General features: G+C 38.6%; 1 protein-coding gene and 5 non-coding genes across 7 annotated transcripts in view; all 6 read left to right on the top strand.

Annotated features, from left to right (window-relative positions):
• il1rapl2 (interleukin 1 receptor accessory protein-like 2) overlaps nt 1-19,838 on the top strand; it is a 690,042-nt gene that overhangs the window by 125,752 nt on the left and 544,452 nt on the right. The gene's annotated exons all lie outside the window — the stretch shown is intronic.
• On the top strand, nt 7,670-7,741 carry trnaw-cca. The gene has a single exon. It is a non-coding gene; the product is annotated as a tRNA-Trp (tRNA).
• Nucleotides 8,408-8,479, top strand: trnaw-cca. Its single transcript has one exon. It is a non-coding gene; the product is annotated as a tRNA-Trp (tRNA).
• trnaw-cca lies at nt 9,146-9,217 on the top strand. Its single transcript has one exon. It is a non-coding gene; the product is annotated as a tRNA-Trp (tRNA).
• On the top strand, nt 9,886-9,957 carry trnaw-cca. The gene has a single exon. It is a non-coding gene; the product is annotated as a tRNA-Trp (tRNA).
• Nucleotides 10,627-10,698, top strand: trnaw-cca. Its single transcript has one exon. It is a non-coding gene; the product is annotated as a tRNA-Trp (tRNA).

Genomic DNA, 19,838 nt, shown 5'->3' with positions numbered 1-19,838 from the left:
TAGTATAATTATAGTTTATTAGCAAAAAATAAAATAAAAATTGACTTAAGGGTGAGTCGTCCTTTAAGTTTTTTGGTTTCAAAGTGAAAAATAGAATGTTTTTTTTTATTTTAAAGTGACATATTGCTATGTGAGAGAACTGCTGACTGACTTTCATTAAAAGGACCCAAATCCTCCTGATTCCTTCTTTATTACCACTTTTACAAAAGTCCAGTTTTTGGTAAAACCATTGCTGAAATTTAATCTGCTGTGCTGCTAAACTCAGTTTGGGATTTAGTCCCAATCATCAACTAGATTAATCCCAATTATCAACTAGATTTAGAATAGAAAAAAGCAAATATGTGTGATAGCAGAAATGAGACCACATTGACTTTAACTAAAAATAACCTGAAAAAGAATAAATCATAAACGCAGTCAGGTTTTTGATCTAACTCCCACGTGTTTTGCTAATGCAGATAAGAGGCTGTTTTTAATATTAGCATTTGTGAATTAAGCTGGTGGATATTAGGACATCTACTAGTATATAATGCACAAATACCATGATTTGTGCAGATGAAGGGTCTCTCTCTCTGCTCTGTAATCCCTGTGGATGATTTCATGATACAACAGAGGAGGATCAAACATTTACTGGAACATACATTTTTAATGACATAATGACAGCAGCTGCTTCCTACTGGACCTGTTAAAAACTGGATGGAGCACCAGCTCCGTTTTAGACATGGATTTTCTCTAAAACTGTTTTAATCTGATTTTCCCTTCAACATGCATCAAATTTAAATTATAATAATTATTTTTTTAACCACAAACTAAAGTTATAAATCCTTTAAGAACATTTTAGATACAACTGCTCTTGTTATACATGTTTAAAACTGTCAGTACACCAACAATCAGTGGATGATTTCATCTGATCAGTGGATGAGTTGGTAACACTGCTGCCTTGCGGCAAGAGGGTTCTGGGTCTTTCTGCATGGAGTTTGCGTGTTCTCCCTGAGCATGTGTGGGTTCTCTCTGGGTACTCTGGCTGCTACAGTCCAAAAACATGACTGTTAGGTTAATTGGCTTCTATAAATTCTCCTTAGGTGTGAGTGAATGGTTGTTTGTCTCTATGTTGCCCTGCAATGGACTGGCAACCTGACCAGGGTGGACCCTGCCTCTTAACCATAGACAACTGAATATACCAGGATCTCACATGGATGAATGGATGTAACCAGGGCTATCTTTAGGAGTGTATATTTAGCACAACACTCGTGCTAAAACATTTAATTCTAGTGTAGATAGCTTTACATGCCATTTGGGCTGCTTTGGAGTTAACTTTGGTTTTGAAATTATCTTGTGTTGCTCTATGCCTGTTGGCCTCCATTCCCTCAGTCTCTCAGGCCATTTTTGCTTAAATATAGTAACCCCTCCCTCCTGCCATCTTCTGGCAGTAACGTCACGGTGCGGTAAGCCTAGCGCCATTCTCCCCGCTTTACAAGCAGAATCAATGGGAGCTACTAGACACATCTTCAATCAACAACAATTATTGAAGATTTCCAGAGGACTTCACCATTGAAATTCACGAGAGCTATAGTGAAACTCACAATGCCCACGTGCATGGCAGCTGGAAGTTAGAATACATTGTGTAAAAGGGATTTTCACCTTTCTAATTCCTGATCCTCCACAGACAGGTTCGTCGTTGGATTGCCAACTTGAAGAGGGAGGATTTGCCATCGAACTTTTAGCCTGAGAAAAAGCATGTCATTAATTCGTTACTCTCTGCTTCACATCGTGACTGGTTGTCGCCGTCATGGTTAATAGCACATTGTGAAAAACACCAGATACAGCACTGGGACTTGATCAACAGCCGATACCGCACCGTGACGTAACAAACCAGTAGGTGGCAGTAGTGTTCTTTGACAAACATGGGTGCCTCCAGTAAAGCACATTTAAATGAAAATGGCTCTTAATTAAAACACTTATCATTTATTGAACAGTATGTGATAATTTCATATTTAAAGTACTCTCAGAAGTTTGTCTTCTGAATGTGACCAGACTTTTCCTTTAATTCCACTGTGGTTGGGTCTGTCCAGCCCATGTACTACGGTCCCCACTGCCAGCAGCAGAGCAGCTCTAAGGTTAGTGGCAGATGGCATGCATGCCTTCCAGGGTCCTAGTGCCGCTGTTTCACATGACAACTACGTTGTCTTATTGAGCGTAGGTAAGAACTGATCTGTTAATGCTGTGGTTAGTTGTTTTGGGGGGCTTGACATCATTAAGGATGGGCTTAACCCTTCAGACCCCCCAAAATAGGCATAAAGACATCCATGATTATAAATAAATAATAAATGTTAAAACAGTTTATGTCTGAATCTTTGAGACAAATTATATTCAATAAAACCAAGAAGGTTAAAACTATTCAAAAATTAACAGAAGATGGCGTGACACCGTATAACCTTTGACCTAGGTTTTAGCTTAAGTTGAGATAAATAAGGACAGATTATTTTTAAGGTCAATATTCAGCTACTGGTTTGTATCGATGCTCCATGTGTGATACTCTTCTCATAAACTCTCCTATGTGACGTGAGAAGGTCGCCGCTTTAAGTTACTCTGAGCTCCCCTTAAACACCAGAGCTAACTAGGCTAACAGCTTTTAGCTCTGACCCTTAGCTAATCAAACATGTTTGTCGTTCTCTGATGGAGGATTTCATCCAGAGGGGGAATGTTTCCTTGGATTTACCAGGGACTCCATGATTCTCAAACTGGTTTGATCCCAGAAACAGAACACAGAGGCAGACTGGTGTATTTATCAACACTGGAAGTGCTGCTAGTTGCTTTCAGAAGGTGGTCAGAGGGATTTAAAAAGATAGCGAGAAAGTAGCTAAGTTGGCAAAAGTGTTTCTGGTGCCTTAAATCTAGAAGTTATAGGTCTAGGGTCCCTATTAACAGAAAGTTAACCAGAGGTGCTTTAAGCCTCTTGATGAATAACCTTTTAGTTCTGTCTGCGGCAGCAACAAGCCTTTCTAAAAAATCATATATCTAACAAAATAGATGCAAGTTTAATCCAATATTACTGTTAGTAATTGATATTGATCATGATTATGGCCAAGATGAATTTACATGGAGAGCATTAAAAAATTTACTATTTTTTTCCCCTTTTGTTTTCTTTCCTTTATTTCGAGAAAAAATAGGAAAAAAATACAACTATTTTCTCAAATTTTAATACATTAAGTTTAGACAGAGTATCTATGCAGGATAATGGATGAAACCAAAGTCTGAGTAATAGATCAAACTGGATACAGAAGTCACATGGGCGAAACATCACACAGCATGAAAGGCAGAAATCCCAATGAACTAAATCCTTCCCAAAGGTAAAACGGGGGAATTCATGGAGTCGATTGAGTGGAAAACATTGAACTGATTTTGATGCATTGGGGTCTCAGTTACTCTGTGAGATTTATGATCTGCAAAAAGGTCAAGAACAAACTCAGTGCATTCGTCTTTGAACCATTCAGTCACTTTTACACCAGGCTCACCTTGAAACCACCAACATAAGCAAATGACTGTGATATAACCTTGTTACCTCCTCCCTCTCCAGCCTTTTTAAACCAAAATGAAGAGAAATGGGACGAGCCATGCCCTACCTGGCAGCGGTAGCCGCCATCCTCGCTCTGTAATGTCAGGAATTTAGAGTGAAGGCTGTGATAAAGCTCTTACAACCCTAAAGGTGCAGCTTGCCATGTTGGTGATGGATGTCAGCAAGAGTGGCAAGGCTCATTCAGCTTGACTTGAATTCAAACAACAAACTGCTGCGGTAGTAAAAGGTTTCTAGACCTTGAGGTGAATGGATTCTGGTGAAGATCAGAGATGCTGCAGCTGGTCCTGTAAGTTACTAAAGCCCCTGTCACACCTTAAAGATTTAGACCAGCGTAAGCCTGATGTACGGAAAGTCTGGTAAAAACGCTGGCATACAAGGAATAAGTTAAGAGCACGATGAAGTACGCTGAAACACACTGACACAAATCGACATACAGCATGCTCAAAAATTCCCTAAGTATGCCAGCGTATGCCATATGTGGGCCATAAGTTACAGGTAAGTTGTCTGATCATTGACATAACTTAAGTGTACGTTATAAATATGTCATGGCGTCAAGCTTATCCAAAACCTATGAGTAACTTGTGCATAACTTAGGCGTAACTTATCAAGGTCCGACGTATATCAACATATCTGACGTGTTCCAGATGGCCGCTGAACGTGTTTCTAACTTCCAGCTAGTGTATAATGGCGTATTGGCAGAACAATCAGTTCTCCTCCAGACTTCATCTTCATCATAGGGTGAACCAGAAGCTGAGTGTGATGGATCCTCCCTGCGTTCAAGCCCAAGAACAACACACTTCCTAGCAGACATGATGCAGAATCTGCTATGAGTGCGTACCTTCTTTCTTTCTTTTTTATTTATTTATTCATTTTTTGTGCGAGCAGTAAACAGCAGCTAGGTTAATACCGCGATCAAAGAAATCTTTTTATGCAAGCCGTTTGCCTCTGGGCACTTTGCTGCCCCCCTCAGGACACAGGCTTGTGACATTTAATGGGCATTACGGTGCCGTGTGTTATGCATAAGCTAGCCTGTAGGTGGACATAAGTTCTGGACTCGATACACAGTAAATTTTGAAGTGTTAAAGGAACACTTTAAAGCTACAGTGTGTAATAATTACAGGGATATACAGTCAGAAATGTAATATATTATACATAACTATGTTATTTATCATCATCTACGAGCTCAGCCTCTTAACCTTAATATTTGCGTTGCCTTAGAATTCGTTATTTATAATTACATAGGAGCGGGTCTCGCAGCCACGGAGGCAGACATCTTTGCGCTACGGCAGCGCAGAGCCAACAAACTAGCGATTGCGAGATCGCCCATTACGCTCGAAAGTAACTACGGCAAGTTGAGAGAGATGAACTGAGACAGTACTGAAATCTATACCCTACACAGACCAATGAAATACTATCTGTAAAATTATCTATCAAAACAAACCTCATCACTTGAGAAGGTAGGTGATACGGACGTCGTGGAAGACATTTTGTCCCGTAACGCTCGCCGTACTGTTGGGGGGGAGAAGCGGTGGGGGGGAGATGTTCATGTTGCTGCGGTCTGCAGTCTGGACGTTAGATGTCGCTGAAAATTACACACTGTAGCTTTAAGAGTGCATTTGGTCCCACTTGGAATTAGTGTTAAATTATAACTCTACGTAGCGTATATTTTACTCCAGTTGTTGTTATAATAACTCTAAAAGACTCAATGAACTTTGACACTGCATATTGAACACTGTGGAATTTACTGTGTATGAATACTCTATGTATACACCCAACATTAAAATATACATAGAAAGTTCAGCCCCATGCTGGCTAAATCAACAAGGGGTGACAGGGTCCTCCTTCACCTGTTAGTTCTCTTAATCAGAGAGCTAACAGGTGCTTCTGTCCTTGTGTTCAGAAGGTAGGAGCATTAAACTATTGTATGCTGAGGTGGCTACATGCCAGCAGACTGCCTGCTATTAAGACGTAGCATCAACTGAAGGACGGGTCTGACTGTTTGCCTCTGACTCTCTCTTTCACCTTCCGTCACACTGGCCCTGTAAATTTTCTTCCATTATTGCAGTGGTTCCCAGTTCCAGCACCCCGATTCAAAAGAGCGCTCCTACTCTGCAATCAAGAGCTGCAGAAACCTCTTAATCATCAGTTCTTTCCTGGTGTGATGAAATAAGGAGACACCTGAAACATGCAGGACGGGGGTACCTGAGGACCAGGGTTGGGAACCACTGCTTTATTGTTTCAAGCAAAGAACTAATTCTGTAGACTTAATCCAGAGATGAAACTTTGACTAAAATGTAATCAAAGAAAAAAAAAGAATTTCAGAGAAACATTGCTGTTTTCTCATATTAAATAAATTAATATGAGAAAATTTCTCATATTAAATAAATTAATTTTCAAAATATTAAACTTTTTTTCTTCTTGTTCCTAAATCTTTTCTGATTGCGTTTCCAGATCACATCCTCTTCACCTTTCCTCTAGACCAGGTATGTCTAAAGTTGGCCGCAGTTGTCCTGCAGTTTAAAGCACAGCTGATTTCAATTAATAGCTGATTAACAGACTTTAGCTGAGCTGCAATCATCAGAAACAGTTGTGCTTTATTCTGCTTGAAGAGATTTTGATCTGGAAAACTTAACTAGAAAAAAATTGTAATTCGAAACCCATGAAGAGATTTCCAAAGATAAAACTGAAAAATATAAAAAGAAATAAAAAAAACTATAAAATATATAAAATGATAATTTACATAAATGTAATCTGAAAAAACAGCAAAGTTTTTCTCAAATTCTCCTTTTAATCAAGAAGTGGAAAAATTAAATTAAATGCATTTGTTCTTGAATTGAGGAAATAAAAGAGATATTTTGCCAATGGAACAAGACAGTTTAGATTTAAATTAAGAAAACACAATTGCATTGTCTTATTTCAAGTGCATATTATAGAATTATCTTATTTCAAGAGTAAAAATCCTTATTCCATTGGCAAACTATCTGATTTATCTATTCAAATCAAGGGTAAATACAATTAATTTAAGACATTTTTACTTATTTCTAAATCTTTTGTCCATTCTGGATTTCAGTTTTATTTTCAACCTTCCGTTTCCAAAATGCAATCTTTGCTTAAAACAATAATAACATAATTCATTCCGTATCACTATGGTGACCAGACGTCCCGACTTGCTCAGGACTGGGCCGCATGGTTCCCCTCTGTCCTGATGTTCCCCACTTTGAAATAATGTTCCACATTTAACTTAAGTAAATCACGCTTTTCCGAAAAAGTTTTACTCACAAAAGCACGGCAGCTATTGTCTGAAATATCAAATGTCCATGTGATGACCAACCTGCGCACCATGCTCTGAAAATAAAACAGCAGAAAAAACATAAAAGAGCGTCTGACTCCAGATCAGAAGGCCGCGTGTTTAAATAACGCCAGAGTCATTGTACATGGCTTGTTTGAAGGAATCATTTTAAACTATTTGGCCTGAAGGCTGTGGCTTCATCCATGTGCAACTCACACATATGGCAAAAAGACCTTGCCTATTCATGCAGAATCACAATTTCCTTTAATGACACCCCTTTCAGAGACATGTGAAAATACCACATGGCAAAAAGACCTTGCATATTGAGCCAGGCCAACAATTCCCTTTAATGATCCCTTCCCCCTTTCAGAGACATAGACATGTATGGGGCTTTGCAGATTAACAAAAGAAGCCAAATGACCTCTGTTCCATGGGGTGGACACGTTCATCTGATTCAGTTTCCATGTTTTCTAAAACAAAACAAGGGATGTTGGGCTATTGTATACAGCCTTGAACTCTATGCTATTCAAGACATCTTGATCATAAAAGCTTCCTGGATGGGAAACAAAATGTCTTTGAACTTGGAAACAAAGTCCAGTAGATTGTTTTTAACTTTTTTTGATTGGCAACCAGATCTACTGAAGAAGGCAATTGGATTATTCTGTCTTGTAACTTAAGGAAATCAATGTCAGGAATACACTTTGGCTTGCTACACATGGATCACGGTATTCTATTTCAACTATCTAGTGTGTCATATCTTTTGTCTGCGAAATATGTTCTTGTGATATGGGGATGTCCTTTGTCAGGACTCTGTGGCGCAATGGTAGCGCGTCTGACTCCAGATCAGAAGGCTGCGTGTTCAAATCATGTCAGAGTCATTGTTCATGGCTTGTTTGAAGGAATCATTTTATACTATTTGGCCTGAAGGCTGTGGCTTCATCCATGTGCAACTCACTCATATGGCAAAAAGACCTTGCCTATTCATGCAGAATCACAATTCCCTTTAATGACACCCATTTCAGAGACATGTGAAACTACCACATGGCAAAAAGACCTTGCATATTGAGCCAGGCCAACAATTCCCTTTAATGATCCCCTCCCCCTTTCAGAGACATAGACATGTATGGGGCTTTGCAGATTAACAAAAGAAGCCAAATGACCTCTGTTCCATGGGGTGGACACGTTCATCTGATTCAGTTTCCACGTTTTCTAAAACAAAACAAGGGATGTTGGGCTATTGTATACAGCCTTGGACTCTTTGCTATTCATGACATCTTGATCATAAAAGCTTCCTGGATGGGAAACAAAATGTCTTCGAACTTGGAAACAAAGTCCAGTGGATTGTTTTTAACTTTTTTTAATTGGCAAATGGATCTACTGAAGAAGGCAATTGGATTCTTCTGTCTTGTAAATGAGGAAATCAATATCAGGAATACACTTTGGCTTGCTACACATGGATCACGGTATTCTATTTCAACTATCTAGTGTGTCATATCTTTTGTCTGCGAAATATGTTCTTGTGATATGGGGTTGTCCTTTGTCAGGACTCTGTGGCGCAATGGTAGCGCGTCTGACTCCAGATCAGAAGGCTGCGTGTTCGAATCACGTCAGAGTCATTGTTCATGGCTTGTTTGAAGGAATCATTTTATACTATTTGGCCTGAAGGCTGTGGCTTCATCCATGTGCAACTCACACATATGGCAAAAAGACCTTGCCTATTCATGCAGAATTACAATTTCCTTTAATGAAACCCCTTTCAGAGACATGTGAAACTACCACATGGTAAAAGCACCTTGCATATTGAGCCAGGCCAACAACACCCTTTAATGACCCCCTCCCCCTTTCAGAGACATAGACATGTATGGGGCTTTGCAGATTAACAAAAGAAGCCAAATGACCCCTGTTCCATGGGGTGGACACGTTCATCTGATTCAGTTTCCACGTTTTCTAAAACAAAACAAGGGATGTTGGGCTATTGTATACAGCCTTGGACTCTTTGCTATCCATGACATCTTGATCATAAAAGCTTCCTGGATGGGAAACAAAATGTCTTCGAACTTGGAAACAAAGTCCAGTGGATTGTTTTTAACTTTTTTTAATTGGCAAATGGATCTACTGAAGAAGGCAATTGGATTCTTCTGTCTTGTAAATGAGGAAATCAATATCAGGAATACACTTTGGCTTGCTACACATGGATCACGGTATTCTATTTCAACTATCTAGTGTGTCATATCTTTTGTCTGCGAAATATGTTCTTGTGATATGGGGATGTCCTTTGTCAGGACTCTGTGGCGCAATGGTAGCGCGTCTGACTCCAGATCAGAAGGCTGTGTGTTCGAATCACGTCAGAGTCATTGTTCATGGCTTGTTTGAAGGAATCATTTTATACTATTTGGCCTGAAGGCTGTGGCTTCATCCATGTGCAACTCACACATATGGCAAAAAGACCTTGCCTATTCATGCAGAATTACAATTTCCTTTAATGAAACCCCTTTCAGAGACATGTGAAACTACCACATGGTAAAAGCACCTTGCATATTGAGCCAGGCCAACAACACCCTTTAATGACCCCCTCCCCCTTTCAGAGACATAGACATGTATGGGGCTTTGCAGATTAACAAAAGAAGCCAAATGACCCCTGTTCCATGGGGTGGACACGTTCATCTGATTCAGTTTCCACGTTTTCTAAAGCAAAACAAGGGCTTGTTGGGCTATTGTATACAGCCTTGGACTCTTTGCTATTCATGACATCTTGAATCGTAAAAGCTTCCTGGATGGGAAACAAAATGTCTTCGAACCTGGAAACAAAGTCCAGTGGATTGTTTTTAACTTTTTTTAATTGGCAAATAGATCTACTGAAGAAGGCAATTGGATTCTTCTGTCTTGTAAATGAGGAAATCAATATCAGGAATACACTTTGGCTTTCTACACATGGATAACGGTATTCTTTTTCAACTATCTAGTGTGTCATATCTTTTGTCTGCGAAATATGTTCTTGTGATATGGGGTTGTCCTTTGTCAGGACTCTGTGGCGCAATGGTAGCGCGTCTGACTCCAGATCAGAAGGCTGCGTGTTCGAATCACGTCAGAGTCATTGTTCATGGCTTGTTTGAAGGAATCATTTTATACTATTTGGCCTGAAGGCTGTGGCTTCATCCATGTGCAACTCACACATATGGCAAAAAGACCTTGCCTATTCATGCAGAATTACAATTTCCTTTAATGAAACCCCTTTCAGAGACATGTGAAACTACCACATGGTAAAAGCACCTTGCATATTGAGCCAGGCCAACAACACCCTTTAATGACCCCCTCCCCCTTTCAGAGACATAGACATGTATGGGGCTTTGCAGATTAACAAAAGAAGCCAAATGACCCCTGTTCCATGGGGTGGACACGTTCATCTGATTCAGTTTCCACGTTTTCTAAAGCAAAACAAGGGCTTGTTGGGCTATTGTATACAGCCTTGGACTCTTTGCTATTCATGACATCTTGAATCGTAAAAGCTTCCTGGATGGGAAACAAAATGTCTTCGAACCTGGAAACAAAGTCCAGTGGATTGTTTTTAACTTTTTTTTAATTGGCAAATAGATCTACTGAAGAAGGCAATTGGATTCTTCTGTCTTGTAAATGAGGAAATCAATATCAGGAATACACTTTGGCTTTCTACACATGGATAACGGTATTCTTTTTCAACTATCTAGTGTGTCATATCTTTTGTCTGCGAAATATGTTCTTGTGATATGGGGTTGTCCTTTGTCAGGACTCTGTGGCGCAATGGTAGCGCGTCTGACTCCAGATCAGAAGGCTGCGTGTTCGAATCACGTCAGAGTCATTGTTCATGGCTTGTTTGAAGGAATACTTTTAAAGTATTTGTGCTTAGGCATCATCCATGTGCAACGCACACATATCGCAAAAAGACCTTGCCTATTCATGCAGAATAACAATTTCCTTTTATTACACCCCTTTCAGAGACATGTGAAACTACCACATGGTAAAAGCACCTTCCATATTCAGGCAGGCCAACAATTCCCTTTAATGACCACCTCCCCCTTTCAGAGACATATACATGTATGGGGCTTTGCAGGTTAACAAAACAAGCCAAATGACCCCTGTTCCATGGGGTGGACACGTTCATCTGATTCAGTTTCCACGTTTTCTAAAGCAAAACAAGGGCTTGTTGGGCTATTGTATACAGCCTTGGACTCTTTGCTATTCATGACATCTTGAATCGTAAAAGCTTCCTGGATGGGAAACAAAATGTCTTCGAACTTGGACATTTTTTGATTGGCAACCAGATCTACTGAAGAAGGCAATTGGATTCTTCTGTCTTGTAAATGAGGAAATCAATATCAGGAATACACTTTGGCTTGCTACACATGGATCACGGTATTCTATTTCAACCATCTAGTGTGTCATATCTTTTGTCTGCGAAATATGTTCTTGTGATAAGGGGATGTCCTTTGTCAGGACTCTGTGGTGCAATGGTAGCGCGTCTGACTCCAGATCAGATGGCTGCGAGTTCGAATCACGTCAGAGTCATTGTTCATGGCTTGTTTGAAGGAATACTGTTAAACTATTTGGCCTTAAAGCTGTGCAAAAAGACCTTGGCTTTTAATCAAGAAGTGGAAAAAATGGAATCTAGACAACTGATGTTTTTCTTCAAGTAAGTTTATTTGTTCTCAAATTGAGGAGATAAAAGACACATTTTGCCAATGGAACAAGACAATTTAGATTTAAACTAAGAAAACACCACTGCATTGTTTTATTTCAAGTGCATATTATTGAATTATCTCATTTCAATCCATTCTGGATTTCAGTTTTATTTTCAAGCATCCAGGAACCTGGCTGGTTTATTTCGTCATTAAGAGATTTAACTTGGCAGTTTTCTTCAAAGTGGAAGTTGTTTATTTTGCCACTGTTTGGAGAATCTCCTACATAAAGAGCCATCAAATGTTAACACCTATTAACTGGATGGTTCACACTAATGAGGAAGAGAAGACATGATTAATCTCTAGAGCAGTTATCGTTTGTAGTCCAGGGGTTTTCTAAGCAACCTAGAAATCTTCATTCTCCTCACTGATTAAACTTTTAAATCGAATTATATTTAGCGTGCTTCTGAAATATAACTTAAATACATTTCTCAACATTAACAATGTTGCTCTTTGTAATGTCCTCAGGTATATGCTGGGGGGGAGGGGGGTGCGAGGGGGAATGAATTTAATGAATGTTCCAATTTGTACCATAAAAAACCCATTTACAATAAAAATACATATAAAAAAAGATTTATTCAAAATTGAAGATGTATACATTTATGTTTTAAAATAAATAAAAAAGTAAATTAATGTATTTTTAGGGGGTTCGGTGCAGACAGGAAATGTAGAAGGTGAAACATGTGGAACTAGGATGATTTAAGAGAGGAGGGGAAACAGGAGGGAAATTAGTCTAACAGAAAGTATGGAAAGCCACAGTACCCAAAATTCTGAACATACACATTTTTCTGATGCTTGGACTACTTGGCAAATCTGCTTAGAATTTAGACCGTAAGCGTAAACACGACCCACAGGCATCTCTGTGCTTATGTTGTGGGAGCCTTCATGCTGTTAGTGAGAGATTTAATCAGGGTACTCGCATTAGAAGAGGTGTGCATAATTGCACAGGGCTTGATGAAAGTGCAGCACGTCTCTCAAATTAGACGTTGCAGCTGGAACGGTCATAGCTTTCACGGCTCTTCCTGCCACATTCAGAACGAAAACTTCAGCTCAGATGTTCCCTATAAGCGTGTGAGTGACAGGCGGCGGTCAGGAGCAGCACCTGAGGAGAATCAGAGATAACGGTGGTTAACTTCTACCTGATCACACAACAAGATGGACGGGACGTCATTTGAACTTGTATTTCCTCACTGTACCATTTAAACTGCTGTTGATGTTCTTCATTATGAGAAGTAGTAATACTTAATCCTGAAAGCATTTCCATCACATTAACATAATCATGGATCCATGTTATTACAGCCTCTGCAATCATCTTATAATGTATTTGAATAAACCTATATGTGCAAAAACCTTTGGTTCATAGATTGAACCTTATAATATAGAGATAATTATCTCTTACATTGTAAGATCATAGGAAAATTTAATTAAAATATTTACCCAATCATTATTTATACAATATGTTTATATTTAAAAAACACTTTCATCTGTTCAGATTGTCTGTGTAAATTATTTAAATTCAGTATGAATATTTTAGTTGTTTTGTTTTTACTTATTTGTTTTTTCACAACATCATTTCCTTTTTTCACATTTCTTGTAAAAACACATTAATTACCTTAAGGAGTCTCAATTATTTGAACATTACAGACATTTGGCTCTGGACAACAGGCTTCATTAATTGACAAATGCACTAATTAGCACTTTATAAAACCTTAAAAGGTTTCTTACCTTTTAAACATATTTTGGGGATTTATAATCTGTAAATGTTATGTTATTTTCACATGTTTGTTACTGGTAAAGGTCTTTTACCTTTCTGGTGGATGAACCATGCCAGAATTAGCCCAAACTATTACTTTTTTCTTGCTCTTTTTATCTACTAGCTTGTTAGCTTAAGAAACTAAAGATTTCATTTGTAGTTTTATATATTTATGTTTGTATATATTTATGCTTCTGAAATTGTCTTTATATTGTTCTTTTATTATTTTTAGGAGGAAAAAAAAAATTGCTTATCTGCTGTAGCTACCAGATCTGCTCGGGGTCCTGCTTCATGCTAATGATGTTACGCGACATGACTGGCTGAACGTTACCAAATGATGTAGAAGATTGTGGTTACCTAGACGATAATGACATCACGCAGCATCCATGTGCAGAGTCGTGAGCATCTGTGATGTTGCCGTGTCTAAAGACTGATGATATTTTACCTGATCGATAAAAAAAACTGAAATAATCTGTTTATGGTGAATAAAATAACTTTTAGACCGTGATATAAAGGGGGAGAGCTGGGTAGCGATGTAGCTAGCTATGCTCAGTAGCTAACAGGTTAGCCTCTTTTAGCTCATTTAGTTAGCCATATAAAGCTACACTACTTTTAAATTCATGTTAACAACAACCGTTTGTTTCTACAAGCAGAATAACTGTTTTGTCTAAAATCTCAATGAAAGCCATTTTTTAAGATGTCCCATGTGTCCTTCCCTGCCCTTATGCTGCGTTCACACCAAACGCAGCAGGAGCAGCAAAAAGGCGTGTGCTGCTACATTTTTGATGCTTGTACCAGTTAATTCTGACGCGCAGCAGGAGCAGACCATCATATGCTGGTTGGAGATTGAAGATTTCTTTCTGAAACGGGTTGTGGTGTGATGACATCATTCTGATAAGGCTACGACTTTATTCTCATAATGTTCCGTCTTTATTTTCAAAACAAAAAATAAAAAAAATCTCTAACTGGGCCCTAATACTCCGTCGTACCTCGGTGAGGAAAAGAAAGCATTAGAAATATATATTTTAATTGAGACAGTAGGACAGAAAGAGGCGGGAGGGCATCATTAGCAGGCTGGTTTTCTTAGGACAGGGAGCAGTCTGATATCAGAACATGTAAATGTGGGGAACTATTGCTTGGGCTTATTTATAAATATATCTTATTAGATTTTTAAAAAAGTAACTGGTGCTAAGAACAACTATAATTTTTGTTGTTGTGTTAACAGCTTCCTATTTCTCCAAAACCTAGAAACAAAATACATTTTTTTTAATTCCCATTTTTGTCTGCAGGTGTAATTTAGATTATATCAAGGGATCCTAAAATATGCTTCAGGATTATCATGTTTCTGATCACACCTTCAGAACACATTGGGAATATGATCAAACTTCTGAGTAAATGTAATATAAAAATAGAGAATTAGCATTTTTCCTCACCATGACCCTGCTCAGATCTCCCTTTACTGTGGCGCTGGGATATCATTATCAGAGACAGGCAGACAGAAAAGCAAAGTAACTCAGAGGATGGAAGATCTGGAGGATTGTAATGCTCTAATAGTGTTTGTTCTGTGCCACACTCCCTCTCCTCCCTGTGTGCATGTCTAGAATCACAAAACCCCCTCAGATATGATGCAAACCTAAATCTGCCATCAGTCTCTGAGCCTCTTATTTACTTTTAAAATCACACAGAGTATATTTATTCTTTACTTGCTTACTTTAACCCATACTCTCTTTTATCCTTGACCTCGGCACACGTGTGGAAGCAGCAGCTTCCGTTTACATGCTGGGGTTCATGGTGGATCACACATGAAACAAGCTGCTGCTGCTCCTGTCTCTCTAAGTGTGTCAGGTCTTTATGTGTGAATGACAGGAGACTGACCGAGACGCATGAGTCTGTTCACCGCGGCTCTACGGAGGGGCCGAGGAGATAAGATAAGGACAGCTCAGTGTTAAGTAATGAGGTGGTTTGTGTGAGACGAAGAGAACCAGAGGGAAACTTCAGCCTCTAGTCTGGATAAAAGAAAGCTTTATATAGAATGTCAGGCTTTGGTTGAGGTTTTGAGGACCCAAATGCAGAGGCGAGGAGGCAGGGGTGAGTTATTGAGGATTTGATTGAATAACTGAGGCAAAAATCAAAAATAAAAAAATACATGGAACCAAAAACCAGACAACTTCTTGTGGAAAAACTCACATGGGGAGCCAGGAAAAGATGAGGAACCAGCCCTGAGGAACTGAACAGGGAGAGTATATATGGGAGACTGAACAAAGACAGGACTAATGAGCTGATTGGGAGCAGGTGTGAATAGAGGAGTCTAGAAGGGGGCTAGAGAAAAGGAGACCAACACCAGAGGGCAACCCAGAAAAACCTAAGAACTCCAATACATCCAGAAAACACAACAAAATAGGGAATTAAACCAATAAAACTAGAAAACAAAGAAAAACATGGATCAAAGTGAAACTGAATATTCAAAAGAAAACTAAACAGAACCAAGACCGTGACATAGTGTGTGTTTTCTGGACGGGGCCGCCTTTTACAGTTGCTTTTTGTATCTCTGCTCAGCAGATGGCCGCTCACACTGAGCCTGGTTCTGTTGGAAGGTTGCTTCCTATTAAAAGGGAGTTTTTACTCTCCACTGTCGCTACAAGCATGCTTAGTGTGAGGGATTGCATTCGAGTCAGTGAGTCGATGCAATCAACTGGTTTTCCTTATATAGAAAACTTTGAATCAGTTTGACTGGATGATCTGGTTGAACTGTAAAGTGTCTTTAGATGATGTGTTGTGAATTGGCGCCATAGAAATAAACTCAATTGATACAATTCTTTCAGGTTTGAGTTCTGGGGCAAACTTATTTTCCATTGTCATTATTTACCTACTTTTATCAACAATTATTCTGCATAAAATTGATATTTACAAATACTAATATCTAGATAAATTGATTATTAAGTTTGTATTAAAATAGTTATTTATCTATGATTACACTGAAGACTCTTAGATGACTTTCAGAGACACATCATTTTCTCTTTACTCCATATCACAAAAAAATCTAGTTCTGAAAAGAGCATGAATTATGATCTTTAATATAAGTATACTGATGTGCATAATTAATCACATTGTTTTTGCTGTCAAGCAATTGGTAAAAATGGTAGGGGTAGCCACAGAGGTGGCCAATGATTAGCTAAGGGTGGCCATTTAGCTCCACTCCTGGCTATTGGTCTTTTAAATCATACTGGGAGTGCTTAAGTAACCTCTTTTGAATGAGTTCCATGACTGAATTATAAATGTTTGGAAGCTGAAACCTCAAACCTCCCCCTCTGTTCAGGGATGGCTTTTCTCCTTTCACACAGATAAGAGAACGCCCCTTTCAAACCATCTGTATTCTCTGTCCAAAATCTGAACATTTTGGTCTTCAAAGGTGTGTTCTTTGATCTGGAGGTGCCAGTGTCCAGCTGAATCTGGTCCAAAGTTATGCTGTGTGTTGTTGGGTTTGAACTTCCCTGGTATGTTGTGTTTCTAGAAAACCTGTTTCTGGGATACTCCTGACACGAATGGCATTCAAATTTTTTTGTCTCTGATTTTTTTTTCTCTTCTCTGTGTTTATTTTTTTTTTCCGACCAAAAGAAACTAGCAGTTAGTCAAAGTTAATAAAAGACAAAAATGCTACTCTTGTGGCATTTTCTGGTTTGAGCAGAGTCCCTATAAAAAAAAAAAAAAAACAACACAAAAAACAAGCCACTTTATCAGAACCCGGACAACCACAGACGTTTTAACATAAAGTTGAACGAAGTCAGATTTACTTGTCATGAAGCGGTGTTGGGTTGAGGACCCAAAAGCAGAGGCAAGTTGGCAGAGGAGAATTTTGGTGGGTTTATTGAAGTTTACAGATACGGAGGCAGGAATCAAAGATCCAATAAAATAACACTAACCAGAACCAAGGAGACATCAGGGGAAACCAAACTCTAGGAGCCAGGGAAAGACGAGGTAAACAGAGACGTTTTGACGAGGATCCAGCAAACAGGAACTGAAGAGGGAGGGCTTTTAAAGGGGACAGAGACAAAGAGAGGGCTAACGAGGGAATTGAAAACAGGTGAGGGCAGAACAGAAAACAAAGCAAGGGAAAGAGGACACAAGAGGGCAGCAGAGGACAACAAATGGAAAACCAAGAAGACTGAATACTAAAAAGAAAATCATAACAGAAACAGAAACCTAACATTACTTCTCTTTTAGTTGTTTTCTTTTAGTTAAAATCTCAGGCATACTGATAAAAGAGTACCCAGATTTCTATATTAGAAGGAACTTTATGGTTAGAGTAATTGAAACGTGAGTGTTCTTTAAGTGTTGAATAATGTCAAACTAACTGGACCAGCCGAGGTAATAACGGTTAGCATTGCTTGATCAGGGAGCCAAAATGTTTTATAAATGTAGAATTGGCCCAAACTACTGTAGATCAGACATACCAAATATGACCCATCATAATACCAATATGAAATATTCACAGAAATAAACCCATTTCTAGATCATAATTCATATTTGGGATGTATTTTCCCACATATTTATCAGCAAAGGTAAAAAAATAAATAAAAAATCCTATTGTGATAAATACTCGGGTGACATGTTAGTGGCAAACAACTTAATCTAACTAAGCTCCACTGACATCGCTGTCATTTTTTAAATACGTCCCTCTACTCTGCCTATTTCTCTCATTAACAGAAAGTAAGATGGGTTAATGAAGTAAGGGAGGAATGGAAAAGCAATGTCCAGCTATATTATTCTAATTTAAGCACATGGATTAGCTCTGAACTGGACCCTCTGCAAGATCAACTTTAGCCTGTTTGTTCATTTTAAATCATTCACTGTTGTTGAATTCATTCAGTGTGTGATACAGTATCTGTGCAGTAATCAATGGATGTTATTGTATTGTTGTTTTTTCACTGCATACTGCTGATGTGTTTTGGATTTCCTATGGAAAATCTCAATAAGTCTGCATCGTTTTGTGATTTATCTTTGTAATTTATTCTGATATTGATAGGTTTTGGCCCAGTGGTTAGAGAGCAGGGTGTAACCACACTGATCAGAGATCATTGGTTAAAACTAGTGATGGGAACAGCAGTTCTTCTGAGTGAACTAAATCACTATAGTTAGTGGATTAAAGTTATTTGTAAACCAAACATGGTTTCACTGTTAAAATGGGCTGCTCGGGTTATTGTGTGGTATTTACAGAGCTTAAAGGGGAACGCCATTTTATTTACATTGGGCCCTTGATTTTACGTTTGACGTCATACACGCGCCGCTTTGTTTTAAAATAATATAAATATAAATAATATAACCGTGGATGTCTGGGGGACAGTGATTCGCCTACATGTTATGAATGCTGGCGTACCATAAAGAATAAATTATGAACAGTTTAGTTTGTGCCTTCAAGTTGTTGCCCATAGGAAGACGTTATTTGGATATAACGGAATATCTTCAGAACAGCTCCAAATGACACAAAACTTATGTGGGTGAGTAGAACATGATGTAATAACGTATAATCAAGGGCCCAATGTAAAAGCAGCATTTTCTGCTCCTTTACGTTTCTAAAAGGTTACAAACCTGTCTTTAGTGACATTAAGTGTGTTAATCATTTCATGTTCCCTTTAACCGGCGGAACTTGTGACCCCTGTGTTTAGGGATGGGGATCGAAACCCGGTTCTATCAAGGACCCGGTTCCACTTTTTTCAAAACCCGAAAATCAATAACGTTTGGGCTTATCGATACCACTATCGAGTCTGGTCGTTTTTTTTTTTTCTCCCGGAGGTCCTGTAACATCATTGTGTGTCCCTCGAGTCGCGTCACAGCATTTAAATCTAATCAATCCAATCACTGCAGCATGTCCACCAATGTTTTGGAATGAAATTGTAAGCAAACAGATATTAAAAGTAAAACAAGTGAAGTCTGGCACTTAACTTTGCTCGTGACTCGAGAATGGCTGAACGGAAAAGACTCCTCCTCCTGCGGCTGCCGCCGCCGGGCCCGTCTTAATCATCCACTCAGAGTACCACTGGTAAGCGCACACAGACTTTGTAGCTTGTCCGGTCAGTTAAAAATATTAATTGTGAAATCCGTCTTGTAATCGGAAGCATACAAGCTAGTTAGCTTGAAAAGTAAATAAAGTTTCAGACGTGCTGCGTGATGATGTGTTCAGATTGGCTCAGTAAAACGACAATTAGGTTATCATGATGCATTCAAGTGTAACGTAAAGAAAACGGGAAATTTAGTTTTTGGCGAGAAACATGAGTAATACAGTTGTATATTGCTCTAACTATTTTAGAATATATAATTAAACTACTGATGCCAACATTTATTAAAAATTACATTTAATTTAAAATACAATTATTTATTGGTTAAATATTTTCCTAATCACTAAAAACATGATGAAAATTGACAGTAGACAATACAACAATTGTGAAAATATATTCTAGTTAGTTTTATGTCATTTCGAAGTGGCCTATTACATTAGCCATGTTTATTGAAGGC

Source organism: Cyprinodon tularosa, unplaced genomic scaffold, assembly GCF_016077235.1.
Source record: "Cyprinodon tularosa strain WSP-4 unplaced genomic scaffold, ASM1607723v1 ctg363, whole genome shotgun sequence".
Classification (NCBI taxonomy): Eukaryota; Metazoa; Chordata; class Actinopteri; order Cyprinodontiformes; family Cyprinodontidae; genus Cyprinodon; species Cyprinodon tularosa.
The sequence above is the reverse complement of the archived record's forward strand: the minus strand, read 5'-3'. Positions and strand labels throughout refer to the sequence as shown.